This window comes from Triticum dicoccoides, chromosome 3B (genome assembly GCF_002162155.2).
Source record: "Triticum dicoccoides isolate Atlit2015 ecotype Zavitan chromosome 3B, WEW_v2.0, whole genome shotgun sequence".
Lineage (NCBI taxonomy): Eukaryota > Viridiplantae > Streptophyta > Magnoliopsida > Poales > Poaceae > Triticum > Triticum dicoccoides.
Genome location: NC_041385.1, coordinates 38,250,674 through 38,266,337, shown reverse-complemented (window position 1 = coordinate 38,266,337; position 15,664 = coordinate 38,250,674). Strand labels below are relative to the sequence as shown.

The window sequence follows — 15,664 nt, the reverse complement described above, 5'->3', positions numbered from 1 at the left end:
AATATCCGTTTAAAGTGAGAGGCTAGGTCGTCTTTGGACAAAGGATGGAATTTATTAACTCACAATGAAGCATCAAGTGGAGATAAATACAATGAGCACATACCCGGCCTCTATATAGCTCTGATGCATCATTTTTTTGAACGAATTTGTGTTTAAATTAAAATTTGACATGTTTAAAAAACTCTAATCCTCCAATGATAGTCGTCTCAAAGTTCTCTGAAACATATATTTGTACATTGTTTTCGACGTTTTCACATAAGCCGGTTTTCACAAGATTTTTTCTCATAATAAGAGTGGGGCAAGTACTTCTACTTACACTAAGGTGATGTCACGCTGACACTTTATTTCTTGGACTTGTCTTCCATTTTCTGTGCGAAATTGAGTTATTTCGTGCGTCGTCCTCTTCAGGGCCATGCTTTAGGTGATGACATCGGAGGTTTGGGAGTTTGGAGTGCCAACTGGTAGGTGAGCGCGCATTTTCGTCACAATCGATCGACGAGGAAAACAAACAAAATGGGCTGCCCAGGTCGCACCCGGCCTGCCACTCTGGGTAAGCAGAAGCCTCTCTTCCTTATTTGTTTGGGCCCGCATAGACTCGGGAAACGAAAAGGCCTATGGTCCAACGTTGATCAATGTGGGGGTATTGGGGTCGCACCGCCGCTGGCTGTCCGATAGTGCCCCCGATTCGGCACCCCAATCCACTTGCCGGCGCAGCTACAGCGTGCGGCTGCCATCCTGACAGGTGACCCGCGCAGAGAAGACACTAGCCTCTCGACGTGGCATCTCCCGCCGCTCGACCACTATCCTGGTTCAACCCCACGGACCCGCTCGGCATCGGCGCTGGCTATGGCGGGCTGGCGGCAAATGAGGGGCCGCGATAGCCGTGGTGCCTGAGAGGCTGAGAAGCGGCGCGGCTCCCCAGCGGATGGAGAGTGTCACCTACCGAGAGGAGCGAAGAAGTATGCTCCATCATCCTCCCCTGTAAACGAATAATTTGCATGCTATACTAATTGGCACCTATGAGTATCAGATTTTAGGGCTGCAATTACAGCCTAGATCTAATGCTCAGATCCCATTTATTGACTTTGTTTAGATGTATATACACCGACAATTGTTGCAAATTCTGAAATTCTGCTTGCTACCTAGATTGTGTTTGTTGAGTTTCGGGGGAAATTTGAAGTGAACAAGGTCTTGGTAGCTGTCTGCCTCTGGCATAAGATTCAATGCCTTCTAGCAGATGGAACTGGGAAGTGGGAACACAAAACTTGTCAGGCCAAGTTTTATTCCTTCCGTGGTCGGTAACTTAGGATGCTGGTGGATGCTATTGACTCTAGGTCAAGAATACATGGAATACAATAATGCTACACTTACAGACAGGTCTTACGAAAAGGATGCCTACAGGGTGATGTGGAAGAACAATAGAACGAGTGAGCCGGAATTCGCGCACAGCAAACGAACCGAGCACCAAAAACCTGGTTCCACTTCTGCGCATAGATTATTCCGATGCATTCAGTCGGTAAGTGTAGCATTATTGGATGGAATATGTTCTACTACAAAGCCAAATTTCGTTGTGCTTGTTCAAATTTTGAATATACTCTACTACAGGCCACCTTCTCAAAGTGTTGCTAGTCAAAGTAGGATTTTTGGATTCACAGGGCTTGTCTGCTCAAAGAGTTGGTGATCGTTGTAGGATTCTTGAATTCACAAGGCTCGTGTCTTCAGATCTTGTTGAACTTCCACTTTGTACATCCACATTGTGAGCTGAATTTTCACTGGAATCAGAGATAGTTGCTTAGGTCAAGTTGTTGCAAAATAATGAAACAGAGAGAAACAAATGACCAAAAATATGGGAGAAAATATCTTACAGCAGTTCACAGAAGTTCTGCTTCAGCGGCATATCCAAATCATCTAAGCTTCTCTCAAACATTTCTAGAACTTTTGTTATAGTAGGGCGATGCAAAGGTATTACTTGTATACACCACAAGCCAATTAAGATCATCTTTCTAGCAATCTCGTCAATTTCATTGGTGACTTCACATGCTTCCAATCCATCATCTTGCGCAAAGTGGTCATAAATCCAATCAGGGAAATACTTTTCACTGGATTATGCAACAATTGATCTTACATTTCTCCTCCCTCCAACCATCTCCAGCAGCATCTTTCCATAACTATAAACATCCGACTTTGTTGAAACCACTCCAAAGGTTCGGGAGTGAACTTCTGGGGCGATGAACCCAATTGTTCCTCTAGCACCGATCATTGAAAGCTTGCTCTCCTTTGTATGACACAATTTAGCTAGACCAAAAACAGCAATCTTTGGGCTAAAATCTTTGTCTAGAAGGATATTTTGGGGCTTGATATCAAAGTGGACGATACGTGTATTATAGCTATGGTGCAAGTATTCAAGGCCATGAGCAATCCCGATTGCTATAGCATAAAGCCTCTCCCATCCTAAAATTTCTTTGGGGTTCTCTGAATAAATGTACTTATCCAAGGAACCGTTGGACATGTACTCATATATAAGAGCTCGCTTTGATCCCTCCAAACAAAACCCATATAAGCTAACAACATTAACATGAGAGGTCCTGCCAATGCTCATAACTTCATTCACAAACTCGTCCCCATTTCCTTTGCAGTCATGCAAGAATTTCACAGCAACCAGATGACCATCATGTAGTCTTCCTTTGAAAACGACACCATAACCTCCTTGTCCAAGCTGATCGTTGCGAGATGACTTTATCTTCATTACCTCCGAATACATGTATCTTTTTGGAGCTAGGGATCCATGCGATGCTATCATGGCCTCATAATTCTTTTCGGTGTTACTGGTAGTCTTCTTGCAAAGGAGAAACCATAGTCTTTTCCCATTTTTACGCCATACCAGGACACAAATACATGTAAAGAGCAAGGCTCCAGCTGCTGATATCACAACTGAGATTGAAGTAGATCGATGTTACTTCCTTTTCAAAACCAGGACTTATAACACAGTCATTTGATTTCCAAGACCATCAATAGCTTAAATTTCTCATGTGACAGTTTCTTGTTTTTAATTTCTAATTCTAGAATCAATTTTCAATGATTACATAGATGATACATTTTTAAGGTACTAATTCAACATACAAATCACTGCTAGTGAACTACTAATATTTAAATCATTACATAGAGAATAGCAAAAGTTTGAGCATACCTAGTAGCATAATCTTCTTGCCAGTCGTCCCTTTGCTACCTGGAATATAACAGATTTACGAGTAAATGCAATGTTGTCCAACAGTACTACATTGGTTGTTTTTATTTTAAGAAAAGACCAGAATGGTATATGGATCTTCAATATTCTGCCCATGAAGTACCCAAAAAAATAAACACATTGCAAGATAGTGAAGAACAATAGAACATATGGGCTACATATCTGACATCTTTTTGATAGAGCAACTATGTCGATCAAATATAGATTCAACAAAAAAAAGCTATAGGCCTGTGTAGATTTACTAGCCAATATGAGCGATCACGTAATTCTGATTTATAAGTATGTTTTCAAATGACATTGCATTGGATGGTACATTTAAATCTACATGGAAATTAGCAGGAACATGCATGCTCTGTAAATTTTTCCGCAAATGTACTATTTACCAGCAGCATAAACCCCAGTGTGGGAAAACTGAAGAGTGTTTGCTTATGCTACAGAACTAGACCGGCGGCATGCGTTCTGTTGAGTTTACACTAGCAGGCATTTAATATCCATAGTGTAGTAGTTAGCAGGTCCGCGCATGATTTTTCTTAGAATTAATAAGCTTCTGCCCCCAATTTCATCTATTCAATTAAACAGATAAGACATAATTTTGTGATATGTCCAAAACGTTCAATCAGGTATTACCACCGGAAAACCTTTTCCAGACCCTTTCCAGACCCCATAATCAACGCTGCAACTTACACGTATGAGCTTAAAATGGTGCTACAAAATACTTCACAAAAACGATCTGAACCCCCTAACTAAAAAACAGAGTTTTTTCGATAAACTAAAAAACAGAGTAAACCAGCCATACCAAGAGGAGATAAAAGGAAACCATTTACAGCTACTAGTGTGCATTGTGTATTCATTATTCTTGTAAATCCCCTCAACTTAGTGCGCCAAAATCAAAGACTACCTAATCTACAGAACTTCAGCAGTGTATCTTTTTTTTTACGATCATACTCACTGTCACTATTATACATATGTGAACCCCGCCGGCAGATGATGGACAAAGACATGCTGCTGGAGCAGTGGCACTTGAAGATATCGTCGGCAATATTGATCTTGCAAATTCTCTATGCCCACCTTGCAGCTGCAGGCCATGCACTCAACAAGAAACCTAACTTCATCAGCCGCCCCCTCATACCCCAGCACTGGCATCATCGGCAACGTACAGTTTCCTGTACCAGCCATCAAATGTCGCCAGGCTTGTATGGCCCGGCAAGCCGTGCAAATGAGTTATTGAGTGACCGGTGTTGGATCCACTGGCATGGTTCGTGGGTGCCCGTGTAAATGGAGGCGGCTGTGCATGCAGGGCGTAGTTGTAGAGGAAGAAGATATCTTGGTTGGCAGCGCTGATGCGAGGCCGAGATCAGAGGAGGTGTCCACGTGGAGCTCGATGTCGAACACACTGCTGGAGAGCTAGAGGTTGGTGACACAGAACGAGTTTGCTGGGTAGGAGATTTTTTTTTTTAGAAGGAGGATCACCCCCGGCCTCTGCATCCGACAGATGCATGATGAGGATCTCATCAAGAGGGAGGCCTTGTCGGTGTTGTCGTGGGTGAACTGGAAGGTATGGTAGCTACACTGGGGAAGGTACGTGCCACAGAGCCAGAAAGAATACACAATATGGATGTCCCGCGCACATGTTGTTGCCCATGTAAACCCTAAACCCTGACTAGATTCAAAGGATTTTGGAGGAAAGGAAAATGGTAAGCATGTTGACATTGAATTCCATAGTGGACAGGTAACATGCGTCGAAGACGGCTCTGCATCTAATCCTGGTGAGCTCGCCATGACTAACACAAGATAATTGGTGGACAGAAAGAAGGAACAAGTGAGATTTTGGTGAGAAATGTAAACTGCCAACTAGATAATCACTTGGAAAAAGGAGAAGAAAAAAGAAAATGAACGGAAGAATGATATTTCGTCAATCTTACCAATATTTTGACAATGACAAGAGTGAGACTTAATTGGTAGGGTTTAAAATTTCAAATAGAGAAACATTTTGCTCCTCGCCAAATGACTGAATTTTAATAAATTCTGTGGTTACTTCCGGAAATTGTAGTCAAACCTTATCAAAATTTGATGGAATATTATATTAAATTGCGGACAAATAATCATTATTCTAGTCTTTGTTCTCGAGGACTAGTAATTTTCCAATGAAACGTCGCTGACTAAACTGGTTAAGTGACTGAATCATATAAACTTATGAATATACATGTAGTATGAAATTCAAAGTCTTTACACGTAAAAAATAATCAAAATTCTTTAAACCATTGTTTCAAAAAAATATCTTTAAAGCTGGGATTGAACTGTCGTTAGAGGTAACTATGTCTTGGGATTAAATTTTGCAATAGTCTTAAGTTCTACATACAAATATTTGGGCTGAAATAGAAAACCCTGCTCATTAGTTCATGCTTCATGGGCTAAAATGGTTAGTGACCGGGTCAAATTCATACGGAAACTCAGCAGTAAGTCGATGTAGAAGTACTAAATTAGATTATTTTTTGAACGTGGGTTTTAACTACATGGCATGGCTGTTGTATATATAAGTATGAGTTAAAACTCGTTTGGGATAGTATACTGGCATATATATGAGGTAGTAATTTAAAATGAGGTAAAAAGGAGATGAATTGATAAACTTTTTTTGCGGGGGAGATAAATTGATCACCGCAGACGATTAGGTTGGACACGCCGCCGGAGCAGTGGCACTCAAAGATATCGAAGGTGGTGTTGATCCGGCAAAGTCCACCGCTGTCCATGCACACCGTGCAGTCGCCGGCCGTGTAATTAAGACGAAATCCGCCCTTGATCAGCTGCTGGTAGTCCGCCCCGGCCACCCCCTTGTACCCCAGTACCGGCATCATCGATACCGTGCAGTTCCCCGGCACCAACGCCCATTTGTCGTCGGGCTTGTATCCGCCGGCGAGCCACGTGAACGAGTTGTTGAGCGACTCATTGGCGCACTTCACGGGCGCCCACGTAGGCGGCGGCTGCCGTGCCTGCAAGTCAGTGCAGTTGTTGAGGAAAAAGAGCTCCTGGTTGGCGGGGCTGATGCCAAAGGGCGCGAGGCCGAGGTCGGAGGAGGCGTTCACTTGGAGCTCCATGTCGCAGGTGCTGTCGGAGAGATCGTGGTTGGTGACCCTGAAGGTGTTGTCATCGTAAGAGATCTCCAAGATCTGGTACGCCCAGATGGAGTTCTGGAGGGAGGCCGTGCCGTTGCGGTCACACGTGACCTGGAAGGCCCGGTAGCCGCACTCGGGCGGGTGGGTGCCGCCAAGCCAGAATGGGTACGCGATGCGGAGGCCACCGCATGCCGCCGGCTCGCAGGACGTTGACGCTAACGAGGGCGTTGTGGTCTTTTGGGCGCTTGTGTGGTGGTGCCAGAGAGGAGAGTGAGGAGAAGCATGGCTGAGCAGAAGATGGCAGCTGCAGCTGCAGGGACGTGAAAGGGATCCATCTTCTTGCACCGTAACAGAGGTGTACCGCAGAGGTGTGCAAACTAGATGAGAGACGCAGAATCTCTCATGCTAGGGCCGTGGTGTTTATGGCTCTAGTGGTGGTGCTACATACGAGTGAGCAGAAGCATGGCTGAGCAGAACAAGGGTGCTGCAGATCCATCTGCTTGCTCTTCTTGCAAATTAGATGACTGGTGACTGGTGAGAAGGTAATAAGGAGTCAGTCAACAGTTGCTGGACCTTCCACGGTCAAACACGGCCTAACAATTGCTGGACCCGTCCACGGTCGAAGTATCATTGTCTTTTACTACTTTCCGATGACTTCAAAACCTTGATCGGTCAAATATTTTTGTGTGGAGTGCACAGATTGGAAGGACCATGCCATTTTCCCACTAGCATTGGCCGACGGTGACAAGCCTGGCATCTCTCACTTCTCTTCTAGGAGGAATCCATTTATCACTAATCATTTTAAATGCACATCATTACAAACCATGTTTTGAACTAATACTCCAGCTTGGTATAAAATGGGGACTGAGGCCATCGTGAGGCGATTTGATCATCTGACTGAGCAAAATTTCTTCGTAAATCAAAGGGTTGATTATTGAGCAGCAGATGGGGTTTTCAAAAGAGTAAATCATCCAGCCGAACGAAAATGAGGTATAAGAGTCTCTCAGCCACAGGGGGTGGGACGCGTTGTGACTGCTGCCCGTCGACTAAAGCTTGACCAAGTGTACTATTGATCATTGAAGATAACTATCACATTTTTCACTAGTTTATCCATGTTATGGAATTTAAATTTTGGAATGATGATGAATATTAATTTGGAGGCTTACCGGCACATGTCAACCGCAGCATGTCATAGGGGCAGAGGCATGCGAACTCCGCGGCGGGACTGGCTGATGCTAGAGACGCGCGTAGTGCCCGCCCAATCCAGTACGGTGCACAGACGGTGCCATATTGCCACTAGCAATGACAGACGGTCGCAGGTCTTGCATCTCTCACCTTTTCGTTGGGGGAATCCATATCTCACTACTCATTTTAAATGCTTTGTCATTTCTAATCAAATCTTCTACTGTGCTCCAGCTTGTTTGAATCTCGGGAGTCTACACCAACGGCAGGCGATTTTGATCATCTAAGTGGGGAAAATTGTCGCGTCAAAGTGTCCAATCCTGGGTACTTATCTACTGCCCGGCGTCTAGTTGCTCCCGAGAAGTATTTGACGACTGAAAAGGGTGAGTGAGCTTACCACTACAGTATTTTGGTGGCTGCTAAGTCAGGAGGAACCAATCGCTGATGAGCTCCTCGTAGTCGCTGGGGTTCGCCTCTCCAGACGCCCCAACACCGGCACAGAGTTGGCGCTGCATCCCTCCAAAGCATAGCCGCTGTCTATCACGCCTGACGCGTTATAATGCCCTCCCGCGCGGACAAACATGTTGTTCCGGCACATCGTGACCACAAGCCCAGCTGGGGCTGGCAGCGGCTTGGTGCAGTTACAGAAGACGAGGTTCTGGTTCAGAGGGCTTATTGAGAATGGATGCCCGATTTTGATGGTCGTGTTGGCCTTTGGGACATGGCAACCTTTCTCGTTGGAGAGACTGAAGCCTCTGAGTGTGTGGACATCAGGGACTAGCAAGGAACCGTTGATGTAGGAGATGTCGACGATCTCGAGCCTGAACCCTGGATCGTAGTACCTGAGGTAGGGGACGTCGTCTGTGCGGTGTACATGGAACCCGGGCCAGGCGCACCTGTTCTCCTCCGACCCGGAAACGATGCCAAACGGGGATGAGACAGTCAGGTGGCCAGATCGCTCAGGCTTGCCTGCCTGGTCTAATGGCTGCGATACAAGCAAGACATAAACACAGGAGCAGCAACAAGCTGGTTGGGACATCTGGAAATGTTGGAGATCTGGTGAGAAAATTGGAGGACCGGGAGACAGGCAGAGTCCCAAGGAATTGAGTTGTTGAGCAACGATTTTCAGAGGTAATATTAACGGTGAACTTTGTTCTTTGCGATATGTGTTTTAAGGGTGAACTTACGTGTACGTGCTAAACCATTCAAAACATCATTTAGTACTATCACATATTTCCCCCTATACATGATTTTTTTTGCGGGTGGCCCTATACATGATTTTTTTAATGAAATAAATTAACATCTCTTTTGAGGTACATGAACATTTTTCTATTTTCATGGAAATTATTTACAAAATCTACTAATACTTTTAAATTTGTACAAAGGATATGTTTACTTAAGATTTTTTTTATGCAGACAATAACTTTTTCTTGACATATTAACTTGAATTTCTATATACCAACCACTAAATAACTAGAGTTCATGATTGGGAACGACAACCAAAAGCACCGTCATTGGGTCAAAAAATGACCCGAAAAATTGAATATCCCATAAGGTGGAATTTGGAAAAGTTACCACTGGGCTGTCACTGGATCAGTTAACAAGTTCATGATTCCTATTTGGCTGTAATGCAGGCTTGGGAAGTTCAGAGTTCATCCGCTCAAAAAAAAGGAAAAAAACAAGAGAAATTCAGAGTTCAGACTAGGCAAAAGCAAGAGTTCCTACTAGACAGAGCTGAGAAGTTCAGAGTTCAGACCAGAATTGATCTTCGCCCAGCTAGAAGCCACTTGTTGTTCTGTACCACACCCCACTTCAACTTGTAAACGAACTTCTAATGATGCTACGTGCCTACTTAGAGCACTACACCACTACACTACTAGTTTACATGCTTGCACAAGCGAAGTTTCTGGGATCCCTGCTCGGCGCCTTCGTTCCTCCAGACGATCATCCAGGCGGCGCTCCCGACCTACAGATCCATCACCCGGGTGCGCCTTGGTGATGGGCGCACTACCTCTTTCTGGCAGGATCGATGGCTCCCAGGCGGTGCTCTCTGCTTCACCTACGAGGCGCTTTTCTCCCACTCGACGCGGCCCAATGCTTCCGTCGCTGCGGTCATGGAGGACGGCCTCGCGCTTCGACCGAGGCTTTCCGCGGTGGCGGGCGCTCAGCTTGCCGACGTGCACGCTCTCCTGCGGGGTGTTCGCCTACTGGGAGTGCACGACCGTCGCCTCATGGCGTGGGGCGACGACGTTGCTTTCAGCTCGCGGGCTGCTTTCCGCGTCCTGTCGCCTCACGGCGTTCTCGACCAGGTCTCCATCGACATTTGGGGCTCCCGGCTCCCTAGCAAAATCAAAATTTTTGCTCGGCTCCTGGTTGGCGATCGGCTTAGCACCCGGGCTAACCTGTACGCCAAAAACTGCGCTCCTTCATCTTCGTGTGCATCCTGCCAGGCGGAGGAGACGACGGACCATCTCTTCGCGGCCTGTCCTCGTGTGGCGCCGGTCTGGGCCGGTCTCGGCCTGGGCCCCTTTCTCTCCGTTGGGGAGATTCTCTCCACAACGCCCGCAGCACAGGTCGACAGTGCTGCCTGGCCGGATGGCCTCTTTATCCTGCTCTGGAATGTGTGGAAAGCCAGGAACAATATGGTCTTCAACTCCATCAGCTGCGGGGTTGGCGACGTGCTCCGGCGCGCGGCCGATGATACGCTCCTGTGGTCCAACCGTTTTGAGACTGGACCGAGGGAATAGCTCCTCCTGTTCCGCTCCTTCCTTCTCTCGGGCGCTTAGATTTCCTCTCTCTCTTTTTTTGTTTTTTGCCTCTTTATCTTGTTGTTTTTTATCTCCTCGATGGAAAACACTGTATGACGCCTCGTCGTTTCGAGTAATATAACAACCGGTGGAGCTCCCGCTCCCCCGTCATTCTCGAAAAAAAAAGTTTCTGGGACTATGCAATAGGCACTGAACGTAGCTACAAACTTGAATACAAGATGATTGGACGGGGTGAACTTACGTGTAGGTGCAGTCGTATGGAGAGGTGTAGGTGCAGGTTGCGGCGGATCCCATGTCAAGAGGAAGCCATTGTTGATGAGCTGCTCATAGTTGCTCACGTTCGCCTCGCCCGACGAGCCCATCACCGGCACCACGACAGCATCGCAGCCCTTCAAAGCGTAGCCGCCATAGTTCCCGGTTGCGTCGTAACGCACTCCCGTGCGGACAAACATCTTGCTCTTGTTCCCACATCTCAGGCTCGTCTGCAGCAGGTCTCTGTCCCGGCGTGCCGCAGCCGCCACTGCTGCCTCTTCCGTGCAGTTGTAGATGAGGTTCAGGTTGCCAGGGTCGATCCTAAAAGGTTGGGCCAGTTTGACGGAGGTGTTCAATATCATTAGTTGGCAGCTGTTGGAAGCTTGCAGTAATTCCAGATGGCCTCGATCAACCACGCGCAAACTGTTTTCCTCATAAGAGATATCGATGATTGCAAAGCCGTAGCTCCCGAGTATAGAGCTCCGTAGACCTGGAAAATTATTGTTGTGGCAAGCGACCTCAAAATCCATCGAACCACAAGATCTTCCCGCCTCCTTGTCAGAGAGCCAGAATGGGTTGGAGATGGTGAGGTTGCCGCACGTCTTGGGCAAGCAGCCTTCCCCTTGCTGCTCCTCGCCCCTGACGAGCATCAGTGGCAGCCACCAAACCCAGACGAAGAACAAGAACCAGCAGCTAGTAGTAGTCATCGGAGAATTAGCTTTGATATCTATTGCTAGCAAACTGAATAGATGATATAGTGGATGGGAAGCAAACTGAATAGATGATCATGGGCTGTGGAGGAGATAGGGACGACAAACTATGGCTAAGAATGCATGAGAATATATGGGTCAATGGAGTTCTTTGGCGGTCGTCGCACGTCTACGCATACGAATTCCGGGACTACACCATTTGACAGGGCAATGGAAGAAAATTATGAGTTGCTGCGGCTGCACATCAAAGTTAAAAAACTTCCTTAGAAAATACTCACTTTCCAGAGGACTTTTCACAAGGATGGTGCATCCGTACAGTCTCTGTCTGAGATGCCGTGAGCTCTCGGGCAGGTGCATACCTCCACGGTTCCAGCAGGGTGAGATCATTTCTCATCTTCCGAGTTCAATTTTTTTTCCTCATCTCCCGCATCTCGCGTACTGCATTAAGGCCCACGTTGGAGCACAAGCAGTTTGGGCCCGCAAGTGAGCGATAAAAGCCCAGAGCCCAAACCAGCCAACATTACGCCGCGCCGGCTGGTATGCTGGGAAATCCTATTTGGCGCTGCAGGCGCCCGTTATAGGCCATTTCGCTAACGGGCGCCTGCAGCGGACGACCCCCCGCCGCGATTGGGCTGGCCCAATTGGTTCCATTCACTGTTTATGCAAAAAACTGAAAAAGGTGGCATCGGTAAGAACTCGAACCCACGATCTCTTGGTTTACAAAGAGCTGCGCAAACAACCTGGACAACACACGTACTATGTTGAGTTTCTCCCATCGGCTCTTTTAGTTCTTTCTTTTCGTTTCTTTTTTTCTCTTTCTTGTTTGTATTTTCTTTTTTTTCTTTTTTCCTGTTTCTTCTATTTTTATTTTCCTTTTTATTTTACAAATATGCACGCACTTTTTAAATTCAATGAACTTTTTCTTCATTGACGAAATATTTTTCGAATATGATGAACTATCTTCACACTCTATGAACTTTTTTTAGTCTGGAGAACTTTTTTTCAAGTTCGATGAACTTTTTTCAAATTTGATAATTTTTTAAAAATATTGATCAACTTTTTTCGAATTTGATGAACTTTTTTTCAAATTCGGTGAACTTTTTTCTAACTCGGTGAACTTTTTTCCAAATTCGATGAACTTTTATCAAATTTTGTGAACCTTTTTTCAAAATTGATGAACTTTTTTGTAAATTGTTGAACTTTTCTTGAAATTCGATGAACTTTTTTTGAATTTATGAACTTTTTTAAATTCAATGATTTTTTTCTGAAATTCAATGAACATTTTCTAAAAGTTCTATGAACTTTTTCGAAGTTGATGAACTTTTTGTCAAATTCTATGAACTTTTTTCAAATCCGATGAACTTTTTCTGAATTCACAAACTTTTTTCATTTTTGTGAACTTATCCTTTCAATTCACTAATGCCTTTTCAAATTGATGTGTTCTTTATTCAAAAAAATTAAGTGGTGCAATATGCAATGAAACAGCGTTGCAGCATTGTTATTAAGCATTTTGCCTCTGTTACCAATCATAGAAAGCGAGTGGCTCGTGTGGCTGGGTACCTGCACGTGAACTCGACGTACTGAGTTCGAAACCTGTATATTGCATTTTTTGTCGCGTTTTCTTTTGCGAGCTTTTGCATTCGGCAGGCTTCGCGTTTCATGGGCCGGCCCAGTGCGGGGCGCTGCAGGCGCCAGGAGCACGAACGGGCGCCTGCAGCGCCGTATAGGAGCTCCCTGGTATGCTTCGTATGCGGGTGCTGTGTGGGGTGTGCGTTTTGTGTTTAGGGCTTGTTTGCTGTGCCCTCAGCATTAATCCTTATGTGATCTTGTGTTCTTGTGGACCTCCCTGTGCGTGTGTCTGTCGTGTTGAACCTTGTTTGGATGCTTGGCTTGGGCGGTTTGCTTTATAATATAAAACGGGGCGAAAGCCTTTTTCGGTATGCTTCGTTTCGCCGGCGCTATCTCCCACCGTGGCCTCCTCTCCCATGCCGGCGCCGCTGCATACTACTGTCGCCATCATGACCCGCACAACCAAGAGTCACCAGTCTTCTAGAATCTCCGCAATAGTCTCCCGCCGCGTGATCCCATGGAGAGTGCCGCCTCCAACACCGAAATCAACAAGCAATCACGACATGGTGTGAGTTGTCGCCGACGAGGTAGCGACGAGGAAATGACGGTGGTGGTGAAGAGCAGCTCCTAGTACCAAGTAAGCACACCCCTTCAACAAGTACGATTATTACTATAGATTTCTCCTTGGTGCGCATCTGCTGAATTGAATAGGTTAGGTAATATTAGTTGGGTACACCGGCAAGGACGCATTGACGAAATCAGCAATCGTTGTTCTTGTTCCCAAAAGATAAAATAATAGGTTTCCTTGCTCTTGGAACTTGAGCACTAAAGTCGTCGACCACCTGCTCTGATTTGTATCAAATACAGTAATCTGGAAAGGCCATGGTTACAAGAAATTTGAACTGGTAATCGGGTGACAAGTGTTAGGACCATGGCTGATTTTCGGAAGTTGAAACATCATTTCTTACTAACCTATTTACCCCTATTTATGTTTCTCTCTTGCTTAGTACCATACCACTTCTGAAAGGAAGCTAATGTTAATTCTTTGACTGTACTAACCAGCATGTGCAAGAGAATCAACAATGCAAGTTTGCCATCACTACTATCTATGATGAACACAGGTATAAGGTCATACCCCTACTTCTTGATATGCTCTATCTGACGAAGTAATGATTTTCTAACTTGGACAGTATGTTTGATTTAATGGAAACTCTGGAAACATCTATCCGAGTCTGTTTGTTCAAGGTAGAGCCACCCATCTGTACATATATGAAATGTGTTTGATGATACAACTTGAGTACGTTGTTTAATTCTGAATCTAGTCCATTGAACAAATTCTGAATTCACAAGGTTCATATCTTCAGGAATGGTAGAACTCGCACTTTGTACACTCATATTGTGGGGCCAATAGCTCCTGTGCGACGTGTTTGATGTGAATTTGCTTGAGTGCGACGTTGTTCGAGCGAATGGCTGTGGTGCGACACATTTAAGCAGGTAAATAGCCCAGGGCCACATGGGGTGTTAAATGTGGTTAAATTGGTCGTCAACCAAGCCCGTTTATGTTAGGACATGTGGGTCCAACTTAATTGCTCCTCAAAATAGCTGACCGTGCCCTGCCGCCCGACCGTGCCGGACCCGCCACTCTGCCCCCTCTTCCCTTCTTCTCCGGTGGCGGCGGATCTTGCGTTCTCAACGGCGGCGGCGGAGCCCTCGTTCTCAACGGCGGCGGAGCCTTCGTCCTCAAAAAATGGTGAGTGAAAACCTAGTCCCCCTCCCGTTCCTCTCTCGGCCCCGTAGATCTCAGCTCGTTTCCTCTGTTTTCGCTTGTTGAATCGATAGGTTGTGAGGGGAGCCCGTGGGCATACTGAGATGGAGCCCCCAGATTCAACTTCGAATAGGTAATGCTCCTCTCTCTGATCCAATTTTGCATGCAATTAGGGCCTAGTCTGCTCTTTCTCACGGGCTCACACTGTCCGCCACTAACAGAGGGGATGCTGCCGCTCGGACCTTCGAATTGACGGTCAATTTCTTTCCATCAAAGGCAAAATTAGTTGATGGTAGCATTCAGAACATTGAGAGAGACACAATTGTTAAATGGGAGGTTGAGTTTACAGAGATTGATCCACAAGTTCTACAGAACATGGGAGAAAAGGCAGTGAAGAAATGGGTGGAAAAAATTGGGGAGAATGTTGTTTGGGGTCCAGAGCAAGAAGTATCACTGTTGCGGTTTGATGATTGGAAAGGAGAGTATGTGAGAATGGAAGATGGTGAACAGATTGTTGATGAAATCGATCGGCAAAACGGCTGGACAAGCAAACGAGCTAATTTTTTTGCTGAGCTGGTTGATCTGAATATTTTTTCAAAGGTTGGATATGTGCCATCACAATTGGCTGCGCAGATGGTAGATGATGATTGGGCTACACAGAGGCCATTGATTCCCATGTATACTGAACTTACAGTAATAGCCGAAGAGGGACAGGTGACTGGAATTGAAACTGAAACTGCAGCAACTGTTGATTGGAATGTAGTTGAATTAGATGAGCCTACTGATTTGGTCATTGCACCAATGCCTGACATTGAGATGGCCAAACTTTTTGGGATTCCAGTCGATGACAGAGATAAGCAGGAGAGGGGAGAATCTAGTTTGCCTGCTAATGTTGATGAAGTTGTAGACGGACAATTGATGGAACAAGCTGCAGATGAAGTAGATGATGCACATGATGATGAGCTGGTGCATGTGTATGACAAAGAAAACCCTGTCATTGAAGTGGGCAAGTTCTTCCCAAGCATGAAGGAGTTTAGGATGTGTTTCAAGACTTATGCAGTGAA

At 45.6% G+C, this 15,664-nt stretch overlaps 1 long non-coding RNA gene and 1 pseudogene across 1 annotated transcript; one reads left to right on the top strand and one right to left on the bottom strand.

Annotated features, from left to right (window-relative positions):
* Positions 1-1,499: 1,499 nt before the first annotated feature.
* Positions 1,500-6,739, bottom strand: LOC119274575 (annotated as a pseudogene).
* A 7,769-nt stretch (positions 6,740-14,508) lies between these two features.
* On the top strand, positions 14,509-14,976 carry LOC119280677. Its single transcript, XR_005138135.1, has 3 exons — positions 14,509-14,585; positions 14,675-14,733; positions 14,822-14,976. It is a non-coding gene; the product is annotated as an uncharacterized LOC119280677 (long non-coding RNA).
* Positions 14,977-15,664: the final 688 nt, after the last annotated feature.